At 38.0% G+C, this 20354-nt stretch overlaps 1 long non-coding RNA gene across 3 annotated transcripts in view; it reads left to right on the top strand.

Moving 5' to 3' along the window:
- Nucleotides 1–3621: 3621 nt before the first annotated feature.
- LOC112530552 overlaps nt 3622–20354 on the top strand; it is a 35151-nt gene continuing 18418 nt past the window's right edge. The window contains exons 1-2 of one of the 3 annotated variants that reach the window (XR_006932505.1): nt 3622–4128; nt 5185–5261. This is a non-coding gene — a long non-coding RNA (uncharacterized LOC112530552). Of the gene's footprint in view, nt 4129–5184; nt 5262–11477; nt 11589–20354 lie in introns of those variants that run through there. The other 2 variants (XR_006932504.1, XR_006932506.1) reach the window with 2 other exon arrangements.

Below are 20354 nucleotides of genomic sequence, written 5' to 3'. Positions count from 1 at the left end.
TGACCTCTTTATACTTAAAACATGAAAATTAGCTGCTACATGAAAGGAATATCATTTGCACCAGTAACTAGTTGGTTACAACCACTAACTCAGGGTGTGAGTCTAAACTGGTGTATATGACTGGTAATTTTACATAGAATCACTCAGTTTGGAAAAGACCTTAAAGATCATCAAGGCATGAAAAGACATGAGGCAAGAAAAGGTGTTTTATTCAAACTGTACTCCTTGTGTTTATGTATATAGGCATATATACCTATCTGTGTACATGTTTATCTATATGAAGGTGCAAAGTGTACATCTATACACTGAAACTTGGAGTTCTTGCACAGCTTCAAAATGAACAAGCTTGTCAGTGATTAATTGTTATTAGGGAATCTCATTCTGGGAGTCAAATTGTAAAGGTAGGATTATGGGCTGAATTTTTAAACTGTAATTTTAAACTGTAATTAAGAATTAGGAATGAAATTTGAATTGCAATATTTAATACTTTCTTAATCCATGGAAATTTAGTAATTTAACACAAGGGGAAAAGTTAATACTAGGAATTACTTTTCTCAGTCAAATATTTTAAGTCATATTTTTACAGATTAACTTTTCTAAACTGCTTTGAAGTGTTTACCAGTGGTTTTGAAAAAGATTTTCTGTGGTGTTCATCTCTTCTACTTCTCTCTCTAAAAAACATTACTAACATGAATCATGGCACAAAATGCAAAACTGCAGAATTTTGGTATTTTTCTTTTTACTACATCTAATCTCTTTCTTTTCATGGCTTCTCCAAATGAAAATGGGAATTCAACCACACATAACAGAAAAAACTAGAATTAAAATATTGGGTTCAAAGTAATATCAAAATAAGTACTGCCGGGTTTATGGAATTGGTAGCAAAAGGCTAATCAAGTTACATATGCCAAGATCAAGATGCTTTATCAACTTAACCCAAGGATGTGCCTAAAGATACACTATTTATCTATAGGCAGATATACAGTTATATGAACACACATGCATTTAGATAGTTTTTAATATTCAACTGTATAAAGATACTTTCTATTAAAAAATCCCAAAATATACAGACTTAGGGCATATAATATTGTGTTAGTGCAATGCTAAGGAAATCTGGGATGGCAAATACTATTGCTGTTTCTCCTGATTCTAATATAAAAAAATATTTCATTTATTTATTCTTTTTTAATTAAATTTCTTTGTCACGGTCCCCCGTTTCGGTTTTGGTGCTTTTCTCAGCCACTGTTTTTTGTCAGATAATTTCAACCAGTTTGGTTGACAAAATTCTCAGAGTCCTCAAATCAGCAAGCAGAGGGTCAAATTTCAGTACAAGTGAACAGAGAAAGAGAAGTACAACGTTACTGAACTTCACCAAGCTGTTCTGGCAAAACGACATGTGTCAATCTTCACCCTTTATTGTAATCAAACAAGAATGCAAGAAAATTAATTTATTTATCATTTCAATTGTTAAGTATTAAATATAAAATGCTTGTAGGTAATTATCAGTATAGTTGCAAAGCGAAGTCTTCAGAACTACTACTGTGATTTTAAATTGCAAAAATTACAGTTAATGTAAGCTCTGCATCAATAATATGTACTTCTAAGGAAATGTATTTTACAATTAAATAAGTGTCGTTTTGTTCAATGCCAAATACCAAAGACAGCCAACTTCCTGAACACAGTTTTGCACTCTCATATTGGTTTCAGTAATTATTCCACTTCAAAAATCTTGTATGCAGTTAACTCTTTAAAATGCACTGTTGACCAAGGTGGTGTAGGTCAATGTCAGAAATGCATTTTTCATGGAGAAAAATGTAATTCACCAACAGCAGAGCCACTTGGCTATTAGTGAGAATCTATGAGATTTTCTATCTCAAATCCTGGCACAGGATCCTCCTGTGCTGCCAAATCTTTTTTAAAGCTCAACAAAAGTGTTCTCAGGCCTGTCTGTGGGTTTGGTAAATTTGCTGTACTAAATATGAACAGCAGTCACAGCTCCATGGGATTTACTTTGGTCATTTATTCATATGTGCATGAAGAACTTGTAGAACCCTTGCACTATTTATTAAAAAAAAAAAAAAAAAAATTTGATGAATCAAGCAAGTCATCATTAGAAATGTTTGCCCTTTCATAACCATATATATTAATACTCTGAAATAAAAATTTGTAAGACTGGAAATCACAGCAGTCAAGAAACTAATGATGCTCTGGATGTTTGTTCAGAAGGAGCCTAAATTTAAAAAAAACAAACAAACAAACAAAAAAAAAGTAGAAGTGAAAGGCAGTTTAACAGTGAAAAGGTTCTTTTCTTTGGAAGATTTTGCATTTATTTTAATATCAAAACAGCAAGCAAATGGTCAGAATTGGAGCCAGTAATGAATTCAGGGCCACCACAGATTAGGACAGAGTTCCTGCCCATAGATAACACTCGTAGCTTCTTTTGCACCTACATTCCCTTTACGAATATCTTCCATTATTTCTTTTCATTTTTAATTTTTTTTTTAATTTTTATTTTTTTATGAACCTTTTTTTTTTAATAGACTTTCGACTTTCAAAAGAGGTTATACATATATAAGATCCCTGGATGTTCTTGAGTTCTGCTCCCTCATCTATTTGGGGCTTATATTGACTTATGTCAGAAGACTGAAAGAAAGAGAAAGCCAATTTTCTGATTTTAAATAGTTCATATAAAACTAGAGAAGAGAAAGGGAGAGATTTCACAGAGTGACTGAGGCTGAAGGGAGCTTGTGGATCTCACACATTTTTCTAGTGTTCCCTTGGATGTCCTTATTCAATATTTGAGTCTGAGGTAACTTCTAATTTATAAATAAATGAGAAATTATTTTTGCATTCATAGCACTGAATTTTAAACTTTGCTAAGGGAAGAAATATTGTCCAGTATCATTCCTGAACAGCAGTAAAAATGTTTCACCCATTCTGGCAATAAAATTATAAGCAGCAGAAAGAAAGGATCAGATTTCTGTGCTGGTGATGCGGATATGTTTTACCATAAGAAACACAGAAAACATTTCCACAGCAGATCTCCTTTTCAGTCTTTCACTACTAGTATGCTACAAACTTTACAGTATGTCTATTTTTCAGTGGTTAGACAAAAATTTTGTTGGGCAATCAAAAACAGCCTGAGAGGTTTTACTGGAAGATATTTTTTCTGCAAGACTATCCTGTAATAAATTTGAAAAAGTATAATGTCACAGTTGCTGAAAGGAGTTCTCCTCACATTTTCTTCTCTGTATTTTCTGTATGTAAAATGTTGTCATAAAAAAATATGTTGCATCTATGAATTAGTCCTTTCTTTCAGTCTGATACTACAGCAACTCACAATCTAAAATTTCTTACAAAAGATATATTACTTGCATGCTATTTCTGGCACCCAATCTCAAATAAATGTAACAGACAGTAAATAGGCAGAATTCATTTTTGCAACTATCTGAAGATTGCATATGGGATCATGGAATTGGCCTCTGTAGAATGAAAAGATAATAAAACTTAATAAAGCTTCATAGAAGTAAACCGAGTACTTCTCTTCAAACTATTCCAATCTCCAGTGAAAATCCAAGAGAAAGCAGATAGAAACTTTTCACAGCTTTCCCCCTGGGAAGCTGTCCTTAAAGACAAAGGAGTGGCACAGAGTTGGCAGCACTTTAAGGATGCCTTTCTGAGGGCACAAGAGCTCTCTGTCCCCAAGTATAGGAGAACAAACACAAGAGGCAGGAAACTGGCATGGTTTGGCAAGGACCTGCAGGTCAAACTGAGGGAAAAGAAGGGTGAGTACAGACAGTGGAAGCAAGGATGTGTCATCTGGAAAAAATACAGGGATGCTGCCTGGATTTGCAGGGATGGTATTAGGAAAGCAAAGACACAGATGGAGCTGAGCTTGGCAAGGGATGTAAACATTAACAAGAAGGGACTGTACAGGTACACTGGTGAGAAGAGACAGGCCAAAGTGAGCACATCTCCTCTGATAAATGAGAAAGGAGAAATGGCTACAACAAAGATGGAGAATGCTGAAGTACTCAACAAGTTCTTTGCCTCAGACTTTACTGGAAGTCAGGCTTCTTGTGTCAGTTTCTTGAACTAAACGTTTCTAAACCTCTAGGTGATGGCTGGGTGAGTAAAATCCCTCCCACTGCAAAAGAAGAGCAAGTCAGAGTGCTTCATGAGACTGAATGTGTGCAAGCCAATGGGGCCCAATGACAGGCATCCCAGCATCTTGAAGGCAGTGGCTTATGTAGTTACCAAGCTGCTCTCCATATTTGATCCCAATCCCAGATATGTCTACAGTCTGGAAGATAAACAACTTGAGAGCAACCCTGCAGAGAAGTACTTGGGCTCGTGGTGGGTGGGAAGCTGGGCATGAGCCAGCAGTGTGTGCTTGCAGCCCAGACAGCCTTCTGTATCTGGGTCTGCATCAGCAGGGGGGTGGCAGCAGGGCGGGGAGGGGACTGTGCCCCTGGAGGCATTCAAGGCCAGGTTGGATTGGCCCTGAGCAGCCAGATCGGGTGCGTGGCAAGCTTGCCCATGTCAAGGAGCTGGAAATTAATCATCTCTGAAGCCCCTTCCAGTCCAAGCCATTCTACCATTATTTGATTCTATAACTCTGTGGATGGCATAACAATGTTTCATTCTTTTTTCAGTTGTTCCATGCCAACGAGAGTTTAATAGGTATATTACTTGCTCTTTCCTTTGGTATATTTGCTTTGCAAAGAAAAGGCAGATAAATGACATTCTCCAGGGAAAAATATATTAATTAATACGTATCTTAAATGAAAATGAACCACTTTTAAATTTCACTGGGATGGAAAGTGTGACATCTCACAAAATATCAGCTTGTGTGTCTGAGATGATCTGCAATAGAAGTTTTGTGTTTTCTGTGCTTCATGGTCCACATCTGTGTCTTAGCAATAACCAGCTGCCCTGTTTTAAGCTGAAGGGGGCAAAGTATCTGGGGAAAACAACAATGAAGAAAACAAAAAAACAACAAAAAGATGAAATACAAAAAGGAAAAGTTTAAGAATGTACATTGCAAGATCAATCCTCTTGCTTGTGCATTAATTTTTGTTAATGCTGTATTTCTTTTCTATAAAGAGTTGTGACAGTAAATATCTTTTAGCATTATTCATCTTTTAGCATTATTCATCACTCTTTTTTTTTTTTTTTTGCTAGCTACAAAGTGCCTTAATTATATCAAGACAGAAATGAATAGTCCATGATTTAGCAACTGCAGTACAACTAGGAGAAATGTAAGTCCAAATGTTCTAATTTACATTTACTGTCACTCGTGTCTTAGTCTTAACTTGGTTTTAATTTAAAAAGTTTATTTCATTTATTTACTTGATGTATTGATAATACAGTAATTCAGTATGGTGTTTTCTGAAAAACAGTACTATCAGAGAGTAGTTATCAGTTTGTAGACCTCTATGGGATTTGACTTTCTGCTCATTTTTCCTGAAATTATCAGTGTCATCTTGTAGTTCCAAGTACTCTTCTATCTTCAACTTTGCAGGCATTTGATTTTCATTACTAGTCTGTGAGGCAAGAGAAGAAAGGAGTGGGAGGAGAGCCAGACTCTAACAGATATCTTATTTACATTAGGTTAAATGTCAACAGAAATGAATTTAATTTGAAGGAACAAAGAAAGATGTAATAATATGCTCTTGCAGAAAATAGAACTGTTTTTCATCCAGATTCTAGACTCACCTAAATCTATCTGCATTTATAGTACTCCATGCTGACATAATTATATCTCTGTACTAAAGTAAGCAGTGCCTTGATATACTAACAGCTACACAGCCCTTCTTACATGAAGTCTTATCCTTCTGAATGGGTATTTGGTTGGACAAGGTTGTACTGTTCACTTTGGTGTTTTAAGAGTATGTGCCAGGCATTCAGCAATTTGATTTTTTCCTGTTTGCTTTTGAGTGGTGCAATTTCATGTCTTAAGAGTAATGTGAGAGCAAGTGTTGCCTTTGGGTTACTGGGAAATGTGTGAATGGATGTATTGTATGTCATAGCTCTTATTAACTCTAGCACCATTGCTAATGTTTTAATGTATGTATATATGTGCCTTGAGGGAGTAGTTCATGTGTTTTACTAGTATGATACACAAAAATACTCTGTTCCTTTTGCATCTATTATAAATTAATACATGCCATCAGGGGACCTCTTATAATGTAAAATTGTCATCTCGTGAATGGTATGGATGAGATCCCACTAAACTGGAGCTAAGCAGCTACCCATCCTATGTACAAAACAAAACTCTCTGATAGCCCCTAGTGGCTTGCATTAATTTGTTATGAATAATTCACATTCCTTTATCACAGTTATTATCCATTCCCTCATCTCTTGTTCACTAGTGTTGAGAGGCACAGCCTTTGCCACGGCTTGAAGAACAAGGGTCATGGTTGGCCCTGGATGATGCTGTGCTCAGGCAGAGGGACAAGGCCTGCTGTGTTCAGAGACCTGCTGGCTCACAGCTTCCTGATACAGTGTTTTAATTGCAAAGCTCTTGGGTTAACAGGAATGCAAGCTAATCCCTGCAAAACAATTTGTTGTCTTGTGATGACACCTGACAAAAGAATGTTTTTTGCTGCTGCCAATGTGAGGAGCAGGCCCAGTTGTACAAGAACCCTGGGAAGCAAGATGCTCCTTCCTAGATCCTCAAGTCCTCTTCTCTGGGCTGAAACTACTGCAGCAGGGACAACGAAGGAATTCTGCATTTGATTTTGTAGTTGTAAGACTACCAGAGTTCACGTGCTAATGTGACATTTTTGCGGACTGATGTCTGTCTTGGAATCCGATGACCTTGTTCTGTACCATCCCTCCATTCTCCTGGCTATATTCATAGCCTTTTCCTAAATCCATTCTACTTCTGCTGATGATATATATATATACATTTTTTCTCAGCAAGCCTCCCCTTATCCAATTCCTCCTAAACAATGGACTCTTTAACTTCTATATTAGGATGTGGATACAGTTGGGAGTTGAGAACTGAAAGAAAAAGTCTACTGTGGTTGTTTGGAAAGTTTAGCTATTGCTCCCAGTAGCCTTTCAAGTCTATAGTGCTGTGGAAGTGTCAGAGCTGTTATCTTAAACATACTGGTTCTCCTTGCCTGTTGGCAGAAGTCACATTAGGAAATCAACAAAACTCTGTCTCACTAGTTTGAGGCAACACAGACCTGCATAAATACCGTCTTTGGCATCTGAATAGGTTCTTCTCACAAATGCAGTGTGTGGAGTATTTTCTGTTTATGCAAGCTGTGCACCTGGGTTAAAAAATCCATACTGTGGCACAATATGTTACTTTGCCAGTTTGTTTAACTGAATGCAGTGTTGCTTTGATCCCTTTTCTGTGGTACTTCCAGCATGCTTTGCTATGTGAGTAAGATTTGCAAGCACCAAGTATTTCTAAATGTATGCCTAAAGAGAGATGTGTATCCTTGTCAAAATATTTTTCTTTAATCCCACTCCCATGACTCTTCGCTCACATATTGACTGTGTATTCTGTATCTTGAACACTTGGCTTTCAGTGTGCTAGCAACTTCTTCTGAATAGAACTTCTCTACCTAGAGTGCTTTTTTTTTTTTTTTTTTTTTTTTGCCTCCTTTTCACTACAAAAGAGAATGCAAGGCATTTATATAGTAATTTATTTATTTAATTTTTATTTTTAACCAGTAAATCGCGTGATTTTCTTCAGTAAGCCATACGGAAGAACCTTTTTCTGGACAGGCATAATGAATGTCTGAATTGGTACAACTGTCAGGACTTGGGTTTTGCAGGTGTTGAAATAGCTTGCCATTTGTTTTGTGTTCATGAAATACAGTATCAAAAACCCATTAGGGTAGACAAACTGTGCTATTGTACCTTGTTTTGTTTCTAAAGTCACTGTGGGCTGTACTGTAATGTCTCACTATGGACTGAGGCAAGATGAGTCCCTCAAATCCACTCCACACTTGGTTGCATCTTGAGACAATTTTTAGTGATCCTGTAGCACAATTAAACTGTCCTTTAGCATAGGAACTGAGATCTCCATGGCAAGCTGTGTGCCTGAGACTACATAACAAATCTAGTTTGGGTCTTTTGGGAAGACTGTGCTGGTATGGACAAGGCACTGAGTAGTTAATGTGATTTGTTAAAGGAAAACAGATTTGGATCAGGAATTCTGTAAGGGAGGAATTTATGGCAGAAGATATCAAAAGGTAAATCTCACAAAGAAACAGTCATTTCCTTTTATCTGGAGCAGAGCAGTCATGGAAAATACATCCCTTGCATAATGTTGAAAAGATTGCCTTTTTTTATAAAGGAGAGTTTGATTATCTTTTAAATGATCAAGGCATGAAGGTTTATGTTCACTGTCGGGCTACAGCTGTTACTTAGTATTAGAAAGTATTTGAATACAGTTTTTTATTCATTAATTGCATTGCTGACGCAGCCACTAAGTGCACTTTTAAAACTGTAAAACGAGGCATAATAGAGAAACAGACAATCAGGCAGAGTAAAATGGAAGTTTATTCTCTGTTTTTAATAAATAAATACTACAGGGATATTCTATGGCTGCTCACCAGTCTGCTTTTTGTAAGACTATCTATGCTATTTGTCCTGTCTTTGACATTGAACCACTGAATGAAGTGCTGGGATGTGCTCCAACTCTCAATGGAACAAGGTTTGCCAGGGGTTTGCCCTGTTCTCCAAACAATACTGTTTGAAGAGTGGATGAAAGCACAGTGCAGGCAATGCAGAGAGCTGATGGTGCTGGAGACCTCTGGAGGTCATCATGTCCCTCTAATCAAGCAGGACCATTTAGACCTGCTTGACCAAGACCATGTCTGAGAGGCTTTTGAAGAACTCCACCGATAGAGACTCCACCTCTCTGAGCAATCTGTACCAGTGCATGGTTATCTGCACAGAAAAGCACTGCCTGATGTTCAGTGGGGACCTCCTGTGCTCCCACTTGTGCCCACTGCCTCTTATCCCATCCCTGGGCACCACTGAAAAGAGCCAGGCTCTGTCCTCCATGTACCCTCCTTTCAGGTATTTGTACCCATTGATGAGATCTCCCCTCAGCCTTCTCTTCTCTGGGCTATACAGTCCCAGCTCCCTCAGCCTTTCTCACAAGAGAGGCGCTCCAGTCTTACTACTGTTTTGATGGCTCTTTGCTGGACTCTCTCTGTATTTCTCATCTACTGGGGAGCCCAGAACTTTTAACACTAGGAAACATACATTGGAACAGTGCGTCATTTAGAAATGAGATGCTCGGTGTTCTCCTGGGCACCAGAAATGGGAAGAGAAACCTGCTTCATGCTTGATTTTGGACAGGACTTGAAGAAAGACCTCCAAATTTAAAGAACTGGGATGAGGTCTCCCAGACATCTTCGGCCTCGGTGAGGTGGGACTCTTTCTATCCTTTCTATAGGTCTGCTTCACTTTGCACAGAGACTAAACAGTCATTAAATAACTTCTAGGGAGTCTAAACTGGTGATCACCTCCAGTTGCCCATATAATTCTTTATGCAAGGGGGAAGTGTCAACAAGGAGAGTGAGAATGTGTTGACTTAGGCATCTGCTTCCCCCTGAAGGAACAGTGGTGTGAATTTGGGTCTCTCATGACCTGGTTTGTCAGGCAGAGGATTACAGTGTGGATTCTGGAGAAGAAAAAAAGACAGCATGCATCCCACAAAGGACACATGTGTGCCAGTGCAGATAGTCGGAGGCAGTAGCATCCACTGTCCTGGTGCTGGGGTAGCAGTACAGGTAACCCGCAGGATGTTTCTTTCATTAATGAAAGCAAAAAGAGAATATTTAAATTCATTTTGGATTTAACCTTTTTTTTTCTCCCCCCAGTTCAGCTGAGAAATCAATTATTTGCACAGCCGCAGTATCAGGAGACAGATCTTCCATTACCATTTCCTATACTGAAGAGCTTATTATGACTACATAGGGCTTTTTGTATTCAAAAGCAAAGAGATTACAAATATCTCAATGTCTTCTGTAGCTGCTAGTAATTATTTTTGCTTCCAGCTATTTTACAGCCATTAAAGTTCATGTTTAGGTTATAACATTCCTTGTGTGAATGTTTGCTTTTAATTACTAGGAGAATGTGCTGGGCTTGTCCTTCTGGAGTGCAAACCTTAAGTCTAGTGGAAATAGCTTACAGAAGAGTTCTGAAAAGATTATTCCTGTGAGAAATGCCTGTATTCCTTGACTTCCATAATATTAACTGCAGTTACAAATGTTTAAGGTTGTTGTTCCCCCATCTCCCCCCCAACCTCCCCCCCCCCCCCCCCCACCGGCTTCTGTCTGCTTTAGGTAACTTTGTTTTATCTGTGTGAAATAGAGTCTCTGCCTTTTGTGAGCTCTCTGGCCTGTAGAGAAATAGCTGCTAACAAGAAAGCAGCAGCATAGTTGAAATTTAGTGCAGGTGATAGGGAGAAACACGCTGAGGGTGAAAGGGTAGCAGTCATTTCAGCTTGCTGTTCCATAACAAACTGCAGCACTTCTAGCAGAATGGGACGTTATGGCTCTTCTCTCCTATTGTGGAAATGCCTTCCCCCTCCTGACTCTTTCCTTCTTTAGGGATAAGAAAGACTCTGTGTAACCTAAACGTACACTGATACCATCTGTCAAGAAATAATCCCTGAAAAAAACATGGAGGGGGCAGGGAGAACAGCAAACCTCAGACCCTTGCTCAGGCCATAAAGGCCAAAGGCATTTCTGTTTGTTTCAAGATAGTTGGGACCAGAGTGGAGGTCTGGTATTTTGCTGGTGACCGCTGAAGAAGAGGGATTTGGCTGCTGGCAGAACATAAAGTAAAGCTGACAACAAAGCTTTCCTTTCATGCTATCCAAATGAACACATTTCTAATCTGAAATTCAAATACTTGACAACAGAGAGCCTGTGAGCTGAGCTTTGAACAGGAAATTGCTTCATGGTTTTAGCATAATGAATTAGGCAGTTAGAGTAAATCCATTTAGGAGGCAGAGAATGCTTTCACATGCCTTGTAAAAGCTAAAAACCCTACTAATTTCCTAAATTTCTCATGACTTGCAAAAATGTCTAAGTGTTCAGAGCAAATGTGGTTGTACATCCTATGTTTGGCTTATTGCAGCTATGTAGTTTGACTCTGGTGTTTTACAGCACACTGATTATTTAGATAAGATTGCACCTTAATTAAATGCCATAAATAACAGCTAGGACATTCTTTGAAAACCAGTGCTCTCACCAATAACGAGAGTACATTAATTAATCCTGACACTCTGTTCTGGTCAATTACTATTACATATTCTGGCGATGCAGCATTAGGCTGAGAAAACAGCCGGTGTGGAGTCACACCATGGAAATCAGTGGAGGGATTCTCCGAACGGTTAGCAATGTACTGACAAGCTGCAGCTTCAGCCTCATTTTTTTTGGACAGTTCTGGACCTGTTTTGTATGGCAGTCTGCACAGCCTTTCAAGGGGACTGAGTAGAGGCAGCGTCTCTGGTAGCAGAAGGAGAGACGCTGTAAGAGAACACGGAGTGAGGAGCTGTTTCCTTTGTGCGTGTGCCTGACCTTGGAAATCATTTGTCAGGGAAGGTGATGTTCCTTTCTTCTCTGCTTTGCTCAAGCAAACAATTGCAAACAGTACCGCTCAGAAAGCCAAGGTTAAATGCGTTCCAGACATGTCTGCATAAAGGATTTATTTATTTATTTATTTGTGGTGATAACTCTCAGCATTTCATTAATAGTCTTTTGAAAACCAGAGAAAAGTGCTCAAATTCTTGTTTTCTTGATTCCATACTGCTGCAGTGTCTAAGAGTGTATAGGAAAATGCATAAGTTTTTCAACAAATGCATGCAGACAGACAATAAAGCATGATATTCAGAGATCTGCTGGGTATTGAAGCAAAACCATTTTGTTTTTTTTCCCGTGAAGAAAGAAAGAGTAAATAAATTGACTTCATCTTAACACATTGTTTTTTAACTTTCCCATCAGAGATAACACGGTACAATGAAATAGCTCTTTGGGTTGGCATAGCAATAAAAGAATTATGATGGATTATTTTACAAAGAGTTTTTATCTTTAATGAGTGTCAAGCAACTAATTAATGCTTACAGTTAGGAATGTAAAGGAAATCTGTCCTCACTTTCTCACAGCTGCTAAAATATGAATAGGTCTTTCTAGGTCCTTGGAGATGCGAGCTGAATATTGGTATGCAAGCATCTGAATGGATGAATGATGAATTAAACTGAGAAACACTGACACTTAAATGCATTACAACTATACTGAGCTGGAATAATAATTATCACCAGCAGCACAACATAAATATTTAAAGCTACTGTACCAATGCAGTAGTCACTGAGATACTAGCCTGAATTTATAAAAAATCAATTCTGAATGGCACCTCAAGTAAAATAATGGTATATGGAAAGAAGACATCTTCAAGTCATTAATATGGAGGAGAATTTAAGCCAGCATTATATTTGGGTTCCTAAAAGCTGACACAAACAATAGATTTCCCTATCAAGCTTTTCTACATATGTTGCTCTGAAAGTAATGCCTTCTATTTATTTCCTTGGAAACTACAACAGGTACATAGAGCACAATAACCCTAGTTGATAGAGCCAGCATTCAGCTACAGAACGCTATTTTTCAACATAGTCATTTCTGTTGGCTGTGCATTTTTGCTGATGATGAACAGGAGTCTGCATGCTGCTCTCATAAAAATGTGCTGGAATCTGCCTTGTCACTCACATCGCTGTTGCTATTGCTGAATTTCATCACCTACCACCATATTGACATCCACTGCTTGGTTTCCACAAAATTTCAGCAAGCACTGAAAAATGTCAATGAGTGCCGTGTTTTCCATATGCAGGAATTTAATTCCACAGCTTGGTTTCATCTGCACTTCCATGTCAGATCCCATTTTGTCAGAGTTGCCCCCTGCTGCTATCTGTCACATGGTAACAAACTGTAATGGAATATTGTCAAGAAGGTTCAACCTCTACTGCCATACCACCAACATCCACCACCAGCAACATGGGCCAGGATAATAAAATAGGAGGCATTTCTTTTGAAGCAGCCCTATTATAAACAGGGCTAGCATAAACATCAGACAAGGCTACTAAGACCTGCCTCACTGAAAGATACGCTATACCAGAGAGAGATATTCAGATTTTCTATTTGAGAATGAGCTTTAGCTTGGTCAGATGTTGTTTCTATTGTCCAAGATCATGTTTAATCATAGAATAATGTACACTATCTGGGTAACAAAACCAATTTTTCAGCGAAAGAATTAAAGAGGGAGAAACATATGCTTATAAACTCTTAAATTAGAGCAAGTTGTCAGAACTAGTTATTGGTGAACTATAAAGATGCTTGTATTGTGCCAAGGCAAAAAAGTTCTTTGTTCATTTTCACCAAGGACCATTCTTTGTGACTGTTTGCTCGTGTCAAAATCTCACTGAAATTTATGGAGTTCTTTGGTGGACAAAGAAAATTTTCTTGCACATGGACTTTGAGACAGAAATCAGTTTCGTGCCCTGATAGAATATAAAGCTGTCTTGGGAGTAAGGGATTTGTTTAAAGGCAAGGTAAAAGGCAAGACAAAAGACTAAAAGCTTAGGCTGAAAGAAAAGCATCAGGTTATTGGGTGAGATAAATGTATTCAGTTTAGCAGTAAATCTCTGGATAAGAAATGGTGGCTAACTACCATTTCATTAAGGAATAGCTAGATGAATGGACCACAGTCATCAATTCCTATCAGAAAATATTTTTTAATGAATAATTTCTGACAATTGTACATTCTTGGTCAGCTTTTAATTAGATGACCGCATCCTTTTTTCTTCTTGGTTGCAGTGTGAAAAAGTGAAGAAGGAAAAAATATGGCTTTCTTCTGTATCTAAGAGAAATTATTCTCTTCCATGTCCCATTTAAAAATTTTAACATTTGTAGTAAAGCTGCTGCATAATACACTGCTAATAACTGTGTAAAGGGCATGTCTACCTTTATACCATTATTATGGTGCAGTTATGGTTTCTGATTTTGGACATGGCTAAGAGACACAGGGTTGCATTTTGCTGTGCCCTTCTGCTGCGCTAAGAGTCTTACCAAAATACTGCCTCTATTCTATCTGCAAATATTCAGATAATGTGAAATATCAGCTGAAGGTGCTCATTTTGCATTTTGCTTTTTATTTGCAAGAAACAAATGGAAATGATCTCTAATTATGGAATACAGATGCTTCTTGGACTGCACATAATTGATTTTTATCAACAGACTACTCTTTCAACTCAGTGATTGCTTGGTGCAAATATTCTCCCTAAAATTTGATAGCACATTTAACACAGTTCTTCTCATTTCATTCCATCCTCCCCCCTCCTCCCTCCCTCCCTCCCTCCCTCCCTGCTGGTTTTTTGATGCTTTCTCGATGACAGAAAGAAGTTAAATTATTGTCTGTAGTTTCTTTTTCCCCATCTCCAACAAAGAATTTGTGGTTAAGAGATAATCTGCACTTGAAGTTGCAATAAAATTAATTCTTTTTTTGCTTATATCTGATAGGACATTTTTTTCTTCCACCTTTTCATCTGGTAAAGTATATTCACACATTCTGTTTTAAGGGCATAAATTTTTCCTTTCTGAAAGCAGTAATTCTGAACCTGGGACAGCTTTTTCTAACTATTTTTACTAAGGGCATTCCTTTTATCCCTATAGAAAGAAAAAAAAAACACAAACAAAACATATAAATCAGCTTGTGTTCAATTTTGCCTCAGGCAATTAAATTTATCATTTGAAAATAAAAGAGTTATTTCACCTTGAACCCTAACAGCCTTATTTTTAGTTTAGAAAAGCGAAAAAAGATCCTTTCCTTTTAAATCTAAATGCTTTCTATGCAGTTTTTTCATGCTGCCCCTTTATAGCTATAACACAGGAAAACACATACAACCTCAGCTAATAAAGATCTGTTTGATTACAGAGGCAGGTTTTAATAATGCTAATTATCACAATTTTCTTACGTTCCCATGGGAAATACTATCAAGCTCTCAGTAAAGAACTTACTTCATTTAAATTAGCAACTGCTGACCAGCCTTGTGTTAGCATACTGTGAGCAATTACATTTTGATGCTGTAATGGTATTTTATTTTAAGATGAGGACATGACAACTATATCTCATATGCTTTGGAAATGACTTTTAGAATCATTCACTGTCAGTGCATTTTAAAACTACTCTTTAAGAAGCTTCTTAGTATCTCCAGACTCAATCAAGCATCCACGACTATCCTCATAGACAATAATTGAGAGGAAGAAAATCAACACTCTAAATTTGCTGTTTCTATTTCTCAATAATTTTGTGCTTTCCTTGCCCTCTGATGTGTTATCAGTCATCCGTGCCCCAGGGGAAATACTGCAGGCTTAAAGTTAAATTAAGGTTCTGTCTTCAGTGATTGTCTTCAGTAAAAACCTCTACGTTCCCAAACAAATCTTATCCACATTGAATGCAGCCTTAAATGCCAAAGAACAGCAGGGACAGCTTGCTTCCTTGTTGTCATGAGTGCTAAGATTAATACATGATATTGTTTGAAAGACAGAAAAAGCAACAGAGTTTAAAAATAACTTGTTATCTATATCAACTGGTTAATCAGAATAGTCTTCTGAGGTAGAGATAGGTTAGGGAAATACATTACCAGATCTTCTGTGTTACCTGAGATAACACTAGTGTTGGGTATGAAAAGAAGTGTTGTTATTACATCCCCTTTATTCAGTATTGCTAATTAAAAAATTAAAGTTTTGTGTTACACATGGGGCACTCTGGCATGTATTTCTCGATATCACTCAAGGAGTTCCGTGGCTCAAATGATGGCATTATGTGAGCTTATTGAATAAAAGCAAAATAAAATAATTATCTAATTTAATAAAGGGTTTTCCCCAGCTGCTTTGGGGTTTGGTGATAGAAAGTCAGGCTCTTGGTAATTTATACAGGTGTGTGTGTGCTGAATGGAACAGCCTAAGCATCAGGCCATTACTGTGGTGAAAAACCTTTCAGAGCATTGGTTTGCATCAGGTTTTAGTGGAAAATGTTTTTAAAGAGCTGTGTGTAAGTGTTTGACTCTGTGTGAATTCAGTTTATCTTTAAAAAATTATCTCCTTCACAGTCTCGAATATTTCATAAGATGTCATAATGACAGAATGACTGAGGTTGGAAGGATTCTTTAGAGTCCATCTGGTCCAAGCCCCTGCTCAGGCTGACACACTTGAAGAGTGCTCAGGACCATGTCTAGGCTTTTTAAGATACTAAAGGAGGGTGACTCCACAATTTCTCTGGGCAACCTGCACCAGTACTCACCCACACAATAAAGAAGTGCTTCCTAATGTTCATATTAAACTTACTGTGTTCCTTCAGATTGTGCCTGTTGCCTCCTGTCCTGTCACTGGGCACCACTGAAGAGAGCCAATCTTCATTCTTTTCGCATCCTCCCTGAGCCTTCTCTTCTCAGCTCTCTCAGCCTTTTCTCATAGGAGAGGTGCTTGTCTCCCTTTGTGGTCCCCTGATGGACTCTCTCCAATACATCCTTATGTCTTCTACTGGAGAGAACAGAAATGGAACGTGTGTAGCCTCACCAGTGGTGAGTAGAAGGGAAGAATCACCTTCCTTGACCTGCTGGCAGTACTTTGCCTAATGCAGATCAGATAACCATTGCTTTTCTTAGTGCCAAAGGCACACTGCTAGCTCATACTCAACTTTTGTCCACCTAGACTCTGCAGGGTCTTTTCTACCAAGAAGTTTTCCAGCTGGGTAGCCACAGCGTACTCTGGTGCCTGAGGTTGTTCCTTCCCAGGCAGGCTTTGCAATTTCCCTTGTCTAGTCATTCAGCCTGTTTTCACTGTCTGCCCATTGGGCCTGTATATTAATAGATTATCTGTGAGGATCCTATGGCAATACTGGGGGTGTTAAGGAGGCAGGCAGGTAGTATCACAGAATCACTGTATCATAGAGGTTGGAAGGGACCTACAGAGATCATCTAGTCCAACCTCCAGCTAAAGCAGGTTCTCTACAGTAGATTACACAAAAAAGTGTCCAGGTGGGTTTGGACATCTCCAGTGAAGGAGACTCCACATCTTCTCCACACAGCCTGTTCCAGTGCTCTGCCACCATCAAAATAAAGATGTTCTTTCTTGTGTTTATATGGAATTTCCTGTGTTTGTGCCCAGGCAGTCATGACATTGCAGAAGGTTGCCAGATTGGTCAAGCATAATTTCCTCTTGGTTAATCTATGTTGACTACTCCTGATAACCACTTTCTTGGAGATGATGTTCAGAATAAATTGTTCTATCACCTTATCAGTGTCAGAGGTGAGACTGACTGGCCTGTAGTTTCATGGGCCCTTCTTGTTCTTTTTGAAGACAGGAGTGACACTAGCTCTCCTCCAGTGTTCAGGCACATCACCTGTTCTCCATGACCTTTCACAGGTGATAGAGTGTGGTTCAGCAGTCACTTCTGCCAGCTCCCTTAGCAGTCTTAGTTGTATCTCGCCGAGTGCCATGGATTTCAATGTGTTGAGTTTGCCTAGACTATGTTTGACTAGATTCTCCTTGATCTAAGTGGAGCCTTCCTTCCTCTAGATTCTTTCTCTTACCATTGTGGTCTGCCATTTCTGAGTCAGTCTTAGCAGTAAAGAGTAAAGCAAAGAAGGTGTTCAGTAACTCCACCTTCTCAGCGCCCTCAGTTACCAGGGCACCCACCTCATTCAGCATAGCTCTTCCCTTACCGATCAACTCAGTCATTTCATCATAAAGGGTTATCAAGTTATCAAGGTCAACTTCCCTTAAGAGAATCCACAATGACCGCTCCTGAAGATTTTCTTGCTCTTCGTGTGGCTGGAAATTATTTCCAGGATTAGCTGCAGCATTACTTCCACAGGGATTGAAGTGACGCTGACTAGCCGGTAGTTTCCCAGGTCCTCCTTCTTAACAGTAGGACTTACATTTTTCTGCCTGCAATGTTTTTGAAGAGTGACTATGTTTTTTTTCAGCTGTCTTAAAGATGTGCTTTCTAAAGGTGGGAGAAAAAGGTGTATGTGTGTGTGTAGGGCTCTGAGTAATGAAGCTTCTGAAGAGTTACTGTATTTATATTTGGTACTTTTACGTCTTCATCTGTCCTGTTTTTGTGCAGATTATACTTGTCTTTACAGTGCTATTTTATTGGTGCAAATGATATTACTTTCCAGTTTACCACCTTTTCCTTAGTATTTAATATTGGACATGTAACTTATGCTAACCATGTTGTCACTAGAGAATTTAGAGTAGAGATATCTGTGGGAGTAACATCAGATCTGATTTATTTGATCTTTTCTTTTTCCCTGTGAGTGGAAAGCAATAGCTATTTTTTCTCCCAGAGAAATAATCAAAATGATCTGTGCTGCTGTGTTCAAATGGAGACTCAGACCAATGCATACATTTAGCAGAAGCAAAATGAAGGGAAAAAAAAAACCCTGAAGATAAATGACACATGAATACTTTAACATATGTTATACACATATTCCTTTTTAAGATCACTCTTGTAGCTGACAGGTGAAGCTGGGGCATGGCAAGCTGTGCTGAAGAAATTAGTGCTATTGAGACTGCATGCTATCTTAATGGAATTAAGTTTATTGTGGCAGAAGCGTTCGGGTCCTTTGCAGAGGTGATCGCAGACCTGACTGCTTCATTCCAAGTAAGCATTAGTATTGAGGAAATAGACTCAGCTGAAAGACTAAAAGATGCAGAAAACTTCCACAGTGTTTCCTAGAGACAAGAACCAAAAAAGTGACAGTGGCTTGATACTTGATATAATTTTCTCATGACAAATTTAATCTGATGAATGAAACGTAAGTTGCATAAAACAACATCTTGAGGTCTTGTTCTCATGATATCATATTCTCTATCATGTTTTGGATTGCCGTCTATATGGAAACAGTAACTATAAAATGTGATGAAGTGAGATTAAATTACAGTAATAACTTGTTCAGTAAGAATAAGCTCCAAGAATAAAAATGATCTTTAAAAATAAGAGTGCATAGATCCACCTTGATGCGCTAGTGTTTTTTAAAATGGAATCATCCAGCTACTACGTTCTGAGGCTTTGGGCAGACATGGAGTACATTATATGGTCCTATTGCAGACCCATAGACCCAGAGTAATTACTACGTCTAGTTGGGAGAGTTAATCCTGACTTCATGTAACAAGCATTACCGTCATGTTGCATAAGGTAAAGAAACATACACAACAATGACAGGCCTCCAACTCCAATTTAATTCTCATTACAGCATTTTTTTTTTTAACTTACTGAGGAAATAATCTGTTGATTCTTTTTTTAAATGTGTGTTTTTTGTGAGTATTTTGTGAAAAGCATTCTATACTTTGTTCTATGCTTGGCTTCTATGCAATGTTACATTTTTATGCTATTATTTTCATTGTCACATACAGTAAGTGAATGTTTGCTGGACTCGGGTAAGTTCTGTCTAAATGCAATTATTTGATAAATCAAAAGGTAGCTGAAGAAAACAATATATATATATATATATATTTTTGCAACTCTAGGCTGAATTTTTGAAGATGTTTTTGGTACATCTGTCCTCAAAGTGTTGCATCTAAAACTGCTGCTCTGTTCATTTTTTTCCTTAATGATTCTGAGAAAATGAATATGCTAACCTAAGTAAAGAGAGATTCCTGAAGCCAGAAAAAGCCTCTCAAATAATATTTTTTGACGATTATTAGTCTACTGAAGCTTATTTATCATTATCTTCTGGCCCTAAAATGTACCCTGACAAGAAATAAAAATCTGGGTATGACTTAGAAATGCAGGTGACCAACAGTGACCCTCCAACTAACCGTGATGAGTGTTTGGCATATTTGTGATAATGTAAAAAAGAATATTAAATGTCAGACTTGAACAAAGCTGTGATCGTGAACTAATTTAAGAAGACACAGGGTTATTTCCAAGTCACCTCACTCGTTCTGAAAAGGAAAGGTTAACAAATCATTATAATTAGTATCTTCTTTGTATCATATTTGCATTTTTCAGATCTGAGTGGTTTGCTAATTACACATAAGCTACAACTTCAAAGCAATCGCTGAGAGAGTAATTTCTAATCCTGGAGAAATTGAAAATAGATTCTCTCTCAGGGATTTCAGTGACATGAAATCACTTCTGTATTATGTGAGGGCTACTATCACTGCCTATTTCAATCTGAAGGCTACTGCTTTAAGAACAATTTCACCATGCATTTTTTTAGCTGTTGGCATTGGCAAAGCAGATGCTGTGCACATTAATTTTTTAACCATGTCTGCCAAATGTTAAGGTATAGAGATGCCCAAAAAAATACT

The sequence above is a fragment of the Gallus gallus genome, chromosome Z (genome assembly GCF_016699485.2).
Source record: "Gallus gallus isolate bGalGal1 chromosome Z, bGalGal1.mat.broiler.GRCg7b, whole genome shotgun sequence".
Taxonomy (NCBI): domain Eukaryota; kingdom Metazoa; phylum Chordata; class Aves; order Galliformes; family Phasianidae; genus Gallus; species Gallus gallus.
Note: the sequence above shows the minus strand (reverse complement) of the source record. Positions and strands in the feature narration are given on the sequence as shown.